At 33.3% G+C, this 13,131-nt stretch overlaps 1 long non-coding RNA gene across 1 annotated transcript; it reads left to right on the top strand.

The window, feature by feature from the left end:
* The first annotated feature begins 643 nt into the window (after nt 1-643).
* LOC126884414 (uncharacterized) lies at nt 644-1,497 on the top strand. The gene is made up of 2 exons (XR_007698021.1): nt 644-847; nt 1,150-1,497. It is a non-coding gene; the product is annotated as an uncharacterized LOC126884414 (long non-coding RNA).
* The last annotated feature ends 11,634 nt before the right edge of the window (nt 1,498-13,131 follow it).

A 13,131-nucleotide genomic window follows, 5' to 3' on the forward strand; every position in this document is an offset into this window, starting at 1 on the left:
ACCGACCTGTTATATCTTTCTTCAAAAATTTCCACCACCATTGCCTAAAAATTCTTTATATCGATTCATGTGGAATCTTTTTACACCAACTCCAACAGGCCAGAAATCCGATTTATACATATCATCCTTCTTGTTGAAGGGAGCTGAAACCACAAATCGCTTTAGCATGTTTTCTTGGCTGGGTAGCTCCTTAACCATAATAGATTTCTCTTCCATTCCTCGTTTGTCTCGTAAAAATTTACGAATATCTTCTTCTGTAGATGTCCTCCTAACTCTGTATAGGTATAGCCAAACCTTACTCTCCTCTCCTGTAAAACCACTACCACTATCACCATGAGCTATTTCTGCAGTGCCAATATTTCTTCTAGTGCGAAGTTTTGTCTTTCTCCTCATTACCTCGGTGTAGTTATCGTCTAGTGAGGCTTTATCAACAATTTCAGCATCAATCTCCAACCCTTTTTCGGTAATTGAAACATCACAAGAAGTTTTGTTCATTTGTTTTTGAACATTGTCGTCTGTCAACGGAGTGGCTGACAGTTTTGGTACGTATGAACTACTGTCGATTTTAACTACGTCACGATATAATCGATTCACCGGCGTGGGTTGTGCGAAATCATAGAGTTATATATTAGCATAGAGAGAGTGTCGTTCAGAGCGAAGTGACGACACCATCTTTTTTATTTGGATTAGTGCTGTTTCACTCTTACGCATAGTAAAGCTGCTACAGTTGTCCTGCTCTTCCGTGCCTATATTTACACTGAATGTCATCATAGATTTTCGATACAATGTGTTAGAAAGAGATGCAGCAAACCAGTCCATGAGATCTTGTCGTCAGGAAGCGCGGAAGGTAGGCTCCCTCTATGTTAATATATACCTCTATGTGCGAAATTTGTGTTCTGTGGGATATCCATAGATTTGAGCTGTAGTTCACTTTCACTAATGGCATGACCTTGATGTTGATGGCTACTGTTTACTGTGGATTGCTTGTTTTTGTTAGTTTTTACACTTTTTTCAGATAACTTTGTTTCTAAAAAACTTACTCTTTGTAATAATAGACCATTATTTTCTTTTAAAATGCTGTTCTTATCCTCCATTTCCTTTATAAGTCTTTTTAACAACTCATTTTCTAACTTAAGCATATACTTGCAGGAATTAGATTTTTCACCACCCTTATGAAGAGGAATAATGATAGCTGTCTTTAGGTACTCTGGAAATTTACCTTTCTCAAAAGAATCATTAATTGGCGAGATGAGGACACAAGGATCTACAGATCGAGCGAGTCTCGTAAATTGCACGGCTTCGAGCCACGCTTCACACAACCATATTTGCGTACTTGTGTTTTGGGTTGTGTGGTCGTGCTCTGGTCGATTGGAGTTATAATTTACCAAATTTAAATATAATCGTTTCTACTGATTCATAATATGTATACTATAATATAATATATTGAAGTTTTTAAATATTGCTAATATTATTAAAGTTTTTAACATTGTATTTTAATATACTTTGTTTTATTAATAATAATATTACCTAAGTATTGCACCTTGTTCAAAAAAAGTTCAAGATAAATACCGCGGTTTTTTCATATGAAAATGCAAAGAAAAAATATACAATTTGCAGAGTATGTAAATGCTTGTTTTTTGATAAAACAATACAAATTGTATGTAGGTAGGTAGAGTAGCAAAGCATTGAGTAGTTATAGCAAAAGTAGCTACGCCATCTGAGACATAATAAGGATGAAATTAGTTTTATATTTTCTTTTCTCATGGAGCATGCATGATGGAGAGTTTTTTAAAATACATAACAAAGCATGTTGTTTTGTTATCTATGTTGCAAATATGTTGTTTTTTTTCAAATTACAAAATATGTTGTTTTCAATACAAGTACCTAATTGTTGTTATTTTTTACTGAGCATTTAGAATTTTGACTAACGCTCGATTTCATAATAAAGTTAAAGTGTGTGTTACCTTAAAAAAAGCAATTGTTACAGTTAAAGAAAACTTTAAATTTAAAGTCCACTTTAACTTTATTAATATAAAATCGAGCGTAAGAAATTTTATAAACTTTGGAAAATAGCATTTCAAAAAAAGTACTGTAAGTATGCTGTATTTTTAATTTTTTCTCAAAAAATAAAACAAAACTCATTTTAAAACATATATTAAATTATAAACACAACACTAAATAAATAATTTTTCTCAACGGTTAAAAACCACACTTAAAAGTTTTAGAAATTCACACCCCAGAATCAAGTTACTCAAATTTTCAAATTTTAAAAACACCTCACCTGACACAGTGTCTCAAGTACAATTGCACGAAGCTGTTGATGTTATATTTTACTCACATTAACAAAGTATTCATTTAGATTTCCAGGGTCTGAAAGGAAAAATGTTTAAGCTGGGTGAATTTTATTTCGAAGATGTTTATTATGGACTAAGTTTCTTTTGCAACACTTTTAGAGCTTCTCAGACAATTTTGATAGTACGATTTTTTAGCTGATTTTATAAGTTTTAAATAGGTTTTCCTATACTGGCTGATATATTCAGTGACAGAGCCATTGGAAAGTAAATTTCTTGATGTAGTGTAGTGAACGCATATTCATGGCTGATATGCGGATACCGGATACCTTTAGTAGTCCAGGGCCCAGGATTTGCGATGTTTTGGCTTAATTGTAATTAAAGGAAATGCTTTGTTGAACTTAAAAGCATATTAAAGCACATAAAAGCATATTAAAAAAATCACTGAAAAGTGATAATTTTAAAATTACAGGAAAGTGCCACTCGGAGGTTAAGCAAAATTAAATTAAAACTTGTAGCTACTTTAGTTTTTTCAATTTATAAATCTAGTTTAAATTAAACTAAAAAGAAATATATCTTTTTTGTAAACAAACACATTTAACCGCTAAACAGCTGGCTCCGGTTGGATGATACTGCGCAGGACGAGTGTAATATCCACCACCGTCTCGGAGGTAGGTGTAGAAAAGTGTTACACTTTTTTTCCTACAGCATTTCAAAGAAACGAGTTGTACGCGTTCTACGACAGAAGTTGAGTGTATCGTGAAAAAAAGTGTAAACACTAGAAAAACAAAGAAACAAGAAAGTGTAACACTTTTACACTTTTCTTACACTTTTCAAGAACTAGTGTTACACTTAAAACAAAGGAACAGACCTATTAATTATTTCCCACCTTTACACTTACTAGAAGAGTATGTCAAATAAAACTGTCACTGTGACAGTGGCAATTAGGGATTCCAATGAACTGTCAGTGGTGGTCGGTGGATGGCTAAAGCGACATGGCCATAGACATAGTTAAGGGGGGTGGTCATGTCGTATCTAATGTTTACATTGAATATTGACAAATTTGTAAAGAATGTCCTGTTTGGTTTTGTTTTTTTGTTAATTGTGTAGCGAAATTTGTGAAATTGTGATAGCAAAGTAAATATGAAGTGGTTTAAACATTGGATACGCCTATGGATGACAGTTTCGCCATCCAGCAGCCATATTATATCACGTGATTTGGAATGAATTGCCTAATTGCTAAACAGTGGAAACAATCTTTAAAAATAATGTAAATTTTTAAGCAGGGCCGGCGATAACAAGGAATGTTTGGGGGAGTTAAAATGAGCTTTTTTCCTGTTAATGTTAAAAAAATCGAAGGGCGCCTAGGCTAGTTTTGCAGGCGGGCACCCTTTATCCTAGCGCCGGGACTGTTTTTAGTTTCATATCGCTAGATTTCCCAGCTCGACTAGTTTCATCTCTGTTTATCTCACAACTTAATACGTTTTCCATCTTTTGTGCTATTTTGCCGGTTACATAGAAAAAAGTGTTGTGTGATTTGGTAGAATGCGATCTTACCCTTCAAAAAATATGTCACGTATTTCAGCACCTAGAAAATTGGAAGGATACTACAAATCTGGCCTCCACATAAGTGGTCTGTAGCTTCGACATGATAGGTGTGAAATTTTAAACGTTCTTGCTATTGATTGGATAGGAAGGGTAGCGTTATCTAGCCTCCACGCTAGGTACACCATAGCCTCCATACGATACTTCCAATATTTAATATTATTTTATTCAAGTGGACAAAGGTAAAACACAAACAACTTTTGTTTCTTAATTATTTATTTATACAATAATGTGACATTTTACATAGAAATATGAGTATTTAATTTTGATTAAATATATGTTTACTTGTTGAATTTATCGGCTGCACACAACAGCTGATCGGCCATTAGACCCAACAACAAAACGCGAAATAAAATGTGTATTTTAAAACTGTTGGATAAACAGTACCTACAATCAGAAAAACTTACCTTTAAAAAGGTACTCGATTATGAAATAATAAAAATATCAAAAAACACGACTGAATATCAGCTTTTTATGGTGACACAAACTAAACACAAACACATCACACATCACATAACCACAGAATAACTAACCATGGTTAGTTATTCTGTGACATAACCGACCATATAAAATAAGTGAACGACAACCGACAACGAACGAACGAACACGAACACAGATTCACAGATAGCGCAGGATTTGTCAAAAGTCATGTTCCACCAATCACAATGCCGACATCAGCGCCTCTGACTAAACGGAAGGAAAATAAATACGATTACATGTTTTTTATTAGAGTTAGCGGGGCATGGCCGGTTATTAGAGAGTTATCAAGTAACTCGAGGAGAATACGGTAACGTTATTTTAGCAATGGAGCATGCGCAGTATGAATATTGAATAACGGAAATGATTTAACGTTAACGTGCTCCGTTACGGTAGGTCGGATAGCGGGCTTAAAATACGGTAACGTTAGCAGCGAATCGCACCAATTCGGCAGGACTCGGAGTGACTCGGCCATTTCAGTTCTGTCATGTTCATGTAATAAATAAATATGTTGTGTTATGAAATTTTATTTTGTATGTTAACAGGTGTTTTGTCTTTGTTTTCTTGGCTTGGTTTTGGTTGACTGTTTTGGTTTGGTTGAGTTTAAAGTTTTAGTTCCTCTCAGCATTACTTACCAGTACAGGTATGGCCAGTTTCTGTTACAATTATATCTGGTATCCCTAACAATTGTACAAGCCTTGGAATATCCTGTTTTTCAAACCGAAAATACTGTTTGGCTTGTTCAGGTTCTAAGGTATCTAAGACAGGATGTACATTTTGATTTTGAACGTTATCATCATTTAAAACGAGATTTAGTATTAAGTACTCTATATCATCGTCATTGGCTTCAAGTAACATTGCCTGTTCTAAGATCTCTTCCATATTTTTTAGAAAAATTTGAAATCCAAATTGTACAAAACAAGTCAAAATTACAAAATATGTATCTTGGGTGAAAAAAAACAAAAACAGAAAAAAATTTAAACAAATTTAAATATTTTGCTGTCTGACTGACAACTGTCAACTATTAACGTGAAGCAGAAATTCAACCACTTGATAACTCTAAAATTACATATACGTTAAAACTTATACCGTAAAAAAATAGCGTTTACGTGTCAAAATAACGGATGGATAGAATTTTACTTGATAACTCTCTATTAGCTCGCTCATCACTGTTTATTAGAGATATATTGCCAATTTAACACAGCCTACGTTGCGCTATTTACACCGCGCTATTTTGACAGAATTGACATTTCTCAGACGTTTCATAAATACAGATTGCTCGATTAATATTTGTTTTTCTAATTTGTATGCAATTTGAAATGGATCAAGACTTAGAAGTTCTCATTTTGGCCGATGCTAATGATGAATACATCGATTGTGATGACGTCTTGCATAATATTCTGGGAGATAAACATATATTAAGTCCACTTTACATCAACAATAAATTGGACAAGAAATTGACCAAGTTATTCAAGGCCAAATTTGACGTGTAAAAGCACACTTTGACATCTAAGTTTGTTCGTTATAAACTTCACGTGAAGAAATTGACGAAAAAGAAAATTGTTCTATTTTTTCATTTATTTGGCGTGAATTCAGTGTCACTAACCTGTGTCCATTTGGCGGGAAGTGGAAGTAGAGCTGTAGAGCTTTTTGTTTATTATTATTTGTTGAGGTTGAGTCTTTCATGTTCTTGACAACCTAAAAATTTTGATTGGAAAATGCATATAAGATAAGGGGGTGGGAAAATGGAAATTAGTGGCTTTTTTGCAGTTCTGTCTGTTAGTTTTGCTCTGGCTGGGTCTCTTTTGTTTAAACAATTATGTAAGTATTATAAAAACGTTTTCAATTTTCTGTATTCTTTAGGAAACGAATTATTTATGCATATTATTACCTGTAAATAGTAGTACCTATTTCCTATTTCTTTTGATTTTTAATTGTAAAGAATAGAAAAATTACCATTCATTTTAATTTTTTAGAATCAGCTGAAAGTGGTCTACAAAAAAACCAGGAAGGAAACGTATTATAGCCTTGTTGTGGCTATGAAAGGCAAAAGAAAGATACCTATAAAAAGTGTATTGACTAGTTGGAAGAAACTCCACATTGTCGATGCATAATAAGATATTACTTTATAAACAAATATCAAGACCTAGGAATGGAACCTGGATAATATAGTCATCAAGAAGATAGCAGGAGGTCATGAGCAACAACAACTTCATAAGTATGAGAATATTGAGGAAATCCAGCTCCTCGATATCTACTACTGGACAAACTAGAAGATTGAAGAGGACAAAGCCTTTTGAACTAGTTTGAGTGATAGGTGATAGTGAAAAGCAGAGCGTAGTGCTTGTGTGCCTGTGTATGTTAGAATAGTGCACGATCTTGTTAGATTAGATAAGAGACGCTATAGGGTAAGCTCTTCATTTTAAGGAACAGTAGTAATTTAGGTTAAATTAAAATTGCTCATTGGTCAGTTATGACCAGATTGTAATTCTCTGATGTTTGGCAAAAAGGGCTGAAGTCAGAATTGCACATCAATAATGTTTTGATGATTTCTGGACCATAAAAAAAGTGTTGCAGACTTAAACTGTATGTACCAATAAAAAGAGCCGATTTTTCTGGTCCAGAAATCATCAAAACATTATCGATGTGCAATTCTGACTTAAGCCCTTTTTCCCAAACATCAGAGAATTGCAATGTACAATTCAATACAAATGAATCATCATCGTAGTGATGATTATGGAAAAAAAAATATATATATATATATATAGAAATATATATATTTTGTGCAATAAAAATGTTTATATTTATCAAGGATGTATTATTTGGTATGGCCACATATACTTCTGGTATATCGTCGGTGATGTGACAATACCTCCTATCTGCTTTTTCATGAATTTTGTAGGAGACGAAAAACCATTTTTAGGGTCATCGGTTTTCACATGTAAATTTTGACATGTTTTGTAGTAAATAGATAATTGAATTTACTACAAAACATGTCAAAAAATATCATATGAAAACAGGAGGTGACTGTAAAAAAAGTTTTTAGTCTCTCTTACAAAATGGTTAACAGTTAATAGAGAGACAGATAATCGAGGTTCCACTGTATAGTGAAATTTGGACACCCGACACCCCATACAAATTTTATGGGGGTTTTGTTCGTTTAAACCCCCCCCCCCCCAAACTTTTGTGTAAGTTACAATTGAATTATTATTGTGGTACTATTAAACACAATGTTTTTAAAACTTTTTTGCCTCTTAGTACTTTTTTGAAGTCAGTTTTTATCGTGATATTTTGAATATTTGTCAAATCCACCACATATTTGTATATGGTTAAGTACGATTGTAGAGACTAATAATATGAAAATTTATTTATGATTTACATTTTTAGGTATATTTTGAACCATTTTAAAAAGAAGCCATATCTTGATAAAAAGAGCTTTATCGAAAAAATAGAAAGAGGTAAAAAAGTTTTAAAAACACAGTGTTTAACTAATGGTACCGCAGAAATAATTTAATTGGAACGTACCCAAAAGTTTGGGGGGGTTAAAGGGAACAAAACCCCCATAAAATTTTTATGGGGTGCACAAATTTCACTATAATTTTTCTTTAAGATGTTACTGCAATAATATTGCTTCATGTCCATTTTCAATAAAAAATCTTTAATAGTTTTCGATATATTCGAAAAAATCGAATTTTCATTTTGTATCTTCAAAGGGCTGTAACTTTTTTTGTGTGCATATTTGTACTAAGGTAAGTTAGGTTCATTCAAATTATTTTTGGTCCCAGAATATGTGATTTAATTTACGACCAATCTTTTCGGGACACCCTGTATAATAAATGGGATTAGCTGGCTTAAAAATTCATAATCTACGTTCTGTAGAAAATATACAGTTTTTGGTTTCTTTTTAACTAGATCTTAATATCTAACCAAGCATTTTAAGACCTTTTTATTATTTTTTCGATGATATATTCATGTTTTTAGTTTGTTCAAAATATTCTAGATGATTGTACACTATAATAGATAGCCAACTAAATAAACACAAAAATTTTATTTTTGTTACAGCCTGTATATAAGTTTACCTATATATACAGTGCATTACGCACCACCTTAAAAATTGGGCATTTTTGATGTCTCGAATTTCCTAAACCTGTTGTCCCATCTAACACTGTTACTAATAAAACACTCGTATTCTAAGGTTATTCCGTATTTATATCTAGAATAGTTATTCTAAGTATAAGGTAGATATAGTACGAAAATAATTTGTTACTAATAAACTCGGTATAAGCTAGATATAAGTATTCCAACTTTATTCCGAAATAATAGTTTGGCAACGTCGCAATCTTCTGCACAAATACATGGAACAATTATATATTGTGTCAAATATGTCAATTTTGATTTTTCTCTGTAACTGACAAACCAAATTACCCTAGGCAAGAAGTTTTTTTTTTGAAAATTCGTGTAAAAATATTAGCTTTTCAAATCCCGTAGGTTTATTCTGCAGTCAATATTAATACTGAGTTATTCATTGTTTATAAGCCAAAATTGACCCTACTTTTGTAAAATGTCTTCGGAATGATAAAAATGAGTTTTTATTGATTTTTTTAAATACGTTTAAATTACCAGTATTCTTCTGTCATATGGTTTCCGCAGAATTGCTGTAATCATTATTATTTTCTGAACAATAACATTGCGAAAAAGCTCTTTGGGAAAAACAAATTGAATAAAATTTAAACTTACTGACGAATCATTTTGAAATTTTTTGTGCATTATATGGACTGTTTGACTCAACTTTTCATGCAATATCAAATTCAGATAAGTGAATCACCTATTAAGTTTTCTAAAAACCTTACACCATGTTTAGAAAAACTGATATTTAATTCTGAATTCCTTATCGGTGTATTGTGAAAAGGGATTTATTATATCTTTGAAAAGTTTCCGTTTTGGGTATTTTCTATCATGTTAATTAAATTATCAACTTCTTTTACAGCCGCAACACCTCTTAATACATTTTTTATCATATAAGTACTCACAAAACAAATCAAAAGATAATCTATTTTTGCCTTTGTTGACATTGACATTCATAAAATAGGTTATACCAGACTTAAACAAGGGTGTGGGTCGGTATAAATTTTTATACCAAGTATAACCTATATCTAAGTTATTCCATGTTTATTGGTAGTGATTTTGCCTATACCTGATTTATTCTCAGTATAACTTTTATACTTGGTTTATTAGTAACAGTGTAAGTGATTTTTTTATAATAATATAGCCTGAGGCTATAGGTTACTGCCTTATGCTTGTCATGCACGGGGAGCTATACTGTAATATATATTATATCACGTCGCTCTCTATAGTAATGAGTGAGCCTGCACATACGGAACCATTAGTTCCCTGTCTGCAGGCTCACTCATTACTATAGAGAGCGATATGATATAATATACATATATTACAGTATAGCTACCAGTGCATGACAAGCTTAAGGATGTAACCTATAGCCTAGGCTATATTATAAAAAAATCACTCAGATGAGACAACAGGTTTAGAAAATTCGAGACATCAAAAATGCCCTATTTTTAAGGTGGTGCGTTAATTTCTTGGAGAAGTGTATTGTAATTTAATGTAAATAATGTAATATCCAATAATTGTAATTTAATATAAGATGTAATATAAGTTCCTTAAAAATATATTTTTTATTTCCCACCATACATTCTCCACAGGTCTAAATATCGATGCTAGACGTCCACCGGAGGTCCTCTCAGGACGTTAGATGGACGTTCGGCAGCAAGACATTGGACCAAACTGGGACATCCTATGAAGGTCCAATTGACATTCACTGAACGTCCCCTCGGACGTTAGGTGGACGTTTGGCAACGTGGCATTTGGACCAAAATAGGACGTCCTGTTAAGGTCCAATTTACGTCCCCTAGGACGTCCGATTAAGGTCCAATGTACGTCCCTTCGGACCTTAAGTGGACGTCCAACAGACATTCGGTAGCGCGACATTTGGACCAAAATAGGACGTTCCTTGGATGAAAACGGACCTCCCTAAAGTCTGTGAAGGACATCCTTGTGCTATTAGGGATGTAGGTATATAGTATCTTTATTCTATTATATTCTACTCTATTTCAAACCTATTCTATATAAGTATCTACACATTACACCTATTATCATCATCATCATTCTCTTTGCCTTATCCCTATGCAGTGTCGGCTTCCCTAATTGCATTTCTCCACACAATTCTATCTTGAGTCATATCAATGTTAATCCCCTTTACCAACATGTCCTGCCTTATCGTCTTCTTTGGTCTTCCTCTCCTACTCCTTCCAGGAATCTGCACTTCAGCTATTCTTCGTATTGGGTGATTAACGTCTCGATGTTGAACATGACCAAACCATCTTAACCTATGCTCTCTCATTTTGGCATCAATTGGTGCCACACCTAGACTTCCCCTAATATACTCATATCTAATTTTATCCTTCTTTGTCACTCCACTCATCCATCTAAGCATTCTCATTTCCACCACATGCATTCGTTGTTCCGCTTTCTTTTTCACTGCCCAACATTCAGTTCCGCGCATCATAGCCGGTCTTGTGGCTGTTTTATAGAATTTTCCCTTCAGCTTCATTGGAATTTTTCTGTCACAACACACCACTCGCTTCTTTCCACTTCATCCATCCAGCCCTAATTCTACTGCATGCATCTCCATCTATTTCTCCATTACTCTGTAATACCGATCCTAGGTACTTAAAACTATTGCTTTTCACAATCATTTCACCTATTATATTATATTTTACTTTATTCTATACTATATATCTATTCTAATCTATCTATATATTTCATTTAATCTGTTACATTCTACTCTATTCTGTTTTAAATCAAATACTTTATTAGTAAGTATCTACATATATATTACATCTATTCTATTATATTCTACTCTATTCTATTTCAGTTTATTTTATACTATATATCTATTCTAATCTATCTCTCTATTTTATTTATTTTATTAATCTGTTCTATTCTATTCTGTTTCAAATCAAACACTTTACTCAAACAAAGAAACAAACGACATTCAAAAGCTTCTAATAAAAAAATCATTGCATTGGTACTACTGAAAATATTGACATTTTTACAACATTTATTCCAAGTTCCTTCAATTTTTTTGAGGACAAGAAAATTTTGCTTTCAAGAAATTCACGAATTTATTGGCGTCAAGTTAATAACGAACAAACTTGGATGTCAAATTGTGCTTTGAGAACACGTCAAATTTGGCCTTGAATAACTTGGTCAATTTATTGTTCAATTTATTGTTGATGTAAAGTGCACTTTACATGCTAAAGACCGCGTCCCACCATCAAATAATTTGATCAAACTCCGGAAGTACGTCAAAGTGACGTCACAATTGCAGTTTTTTTGAAATTCTAAAAATCTGTGCTCACAGTATCAGTCTAGTTTGATCAAATTTTTTGTATTGAGTTGTCTAACTTGTTTGTACTTTATTTAAAATTAAAATTATTATCCACAATGAACACTCAGGATGTGACGTCACTAACTGTCACTTTCAGTTTGCTCAAACCAGTTTGATCAAATTATTTGATGGTGAGGCGGCCTTCAAAATCAAGAATTTGATTTAGATGGAAAGAAAGTTTGTATTTTCTTCCAAATATCGAGCAAGAGAAACAATGATCCTTGAGTGTTCTTATAATAAAAGATTTTCTTGTTGCACTCTTCACGATTTCCAGCACTTAACGTCCAATTTTCTATATATTATGTCAATTGATTTTGACCTAAGTCTTGTTTATAATGAGGTACTCATTTTAGAAAATTATTACAAACAAACTTGGTTCAAATGAAAGAAAAACAACAAACATAACCTAAGAAAGAAATAGCGCAACGAATAGACCATTCCAGGGTGACGTCATTTGACAACGACTGGTGGGCAAAATATTGTAAAGAAACTAGGTTAAGTGTAGAAAACCATTGTTTAATTTAAGAATATTATTAAAATACCAGCGTTTTGTTCAGTTTGAAAGTGTTCCAGTAAAGGTAAAAGAGATCAAGTAAGTTTTTTTATAATACCAGCCGCATTTAAAGACCGAAATGTTTTAAATCACTATAATCACAATACACTGTAAACAGAACGACGATATGGGCCAAGAAAACTGATTTTCTGATTATACCGGGTTTTTGCATCCCCTACTAGGATGTCCTATATCCAATATTTGAAATTTTTGTAGTTAAAACCACAGATTTTTTATAATAAAACGAGAAAATAGCAAAAATAACACCAAAAACACAATTTTTGCCCTCCAGCAACGGTGTCGAAAGTCACGTGACCTGGAATGGTCAATACCGCACGGCGTAAGGGCTCCCTTATTTAACTGCAGGCCGTATTTCCAATAACGCTGCGTAAGACAAATATCACATCTGCGCATGATCTACTGTCAAAATAAGGCGTGCTGTAATCAAAGATGATTAGGCTAGGGATATGCCACTGAATGCATCGAGGTGTAACGCCGACATAGGATTGAGTGGTCTAGCCATCTTTGTCAGTCACATGCGAGCGGGGTCACTTGGTTAAAAGAGATAGATAGACCACCGATCGACTGTTTCCATGTTGTTTCCGCGTTACGCTTTTTTGGTGAGTATGCCGTATCTACCCTCTTGATATATCTCTGGATGTAATACAGCAAGAGCAAAAGTAACTGTGCAATTGGCTCCGTGCGTCTCCCCTCTACGTACAGTCACGTGATACGCTGTC

Source organism: Diabrotica virgifera, chromosome 5 (assembly GCF_917563875.1).
Source record: "Diabrotica virgifera virgifera chromosome 5, PGI_DIABVI_V3a".
Taxonomy (NCBI): domain Eukaryota; kingdom Metazoa; phylum Arthropoda; class Insecta; order Coleoptera; family Chrysomelidae; genus Diabrotica; species Diabrotica virgifera.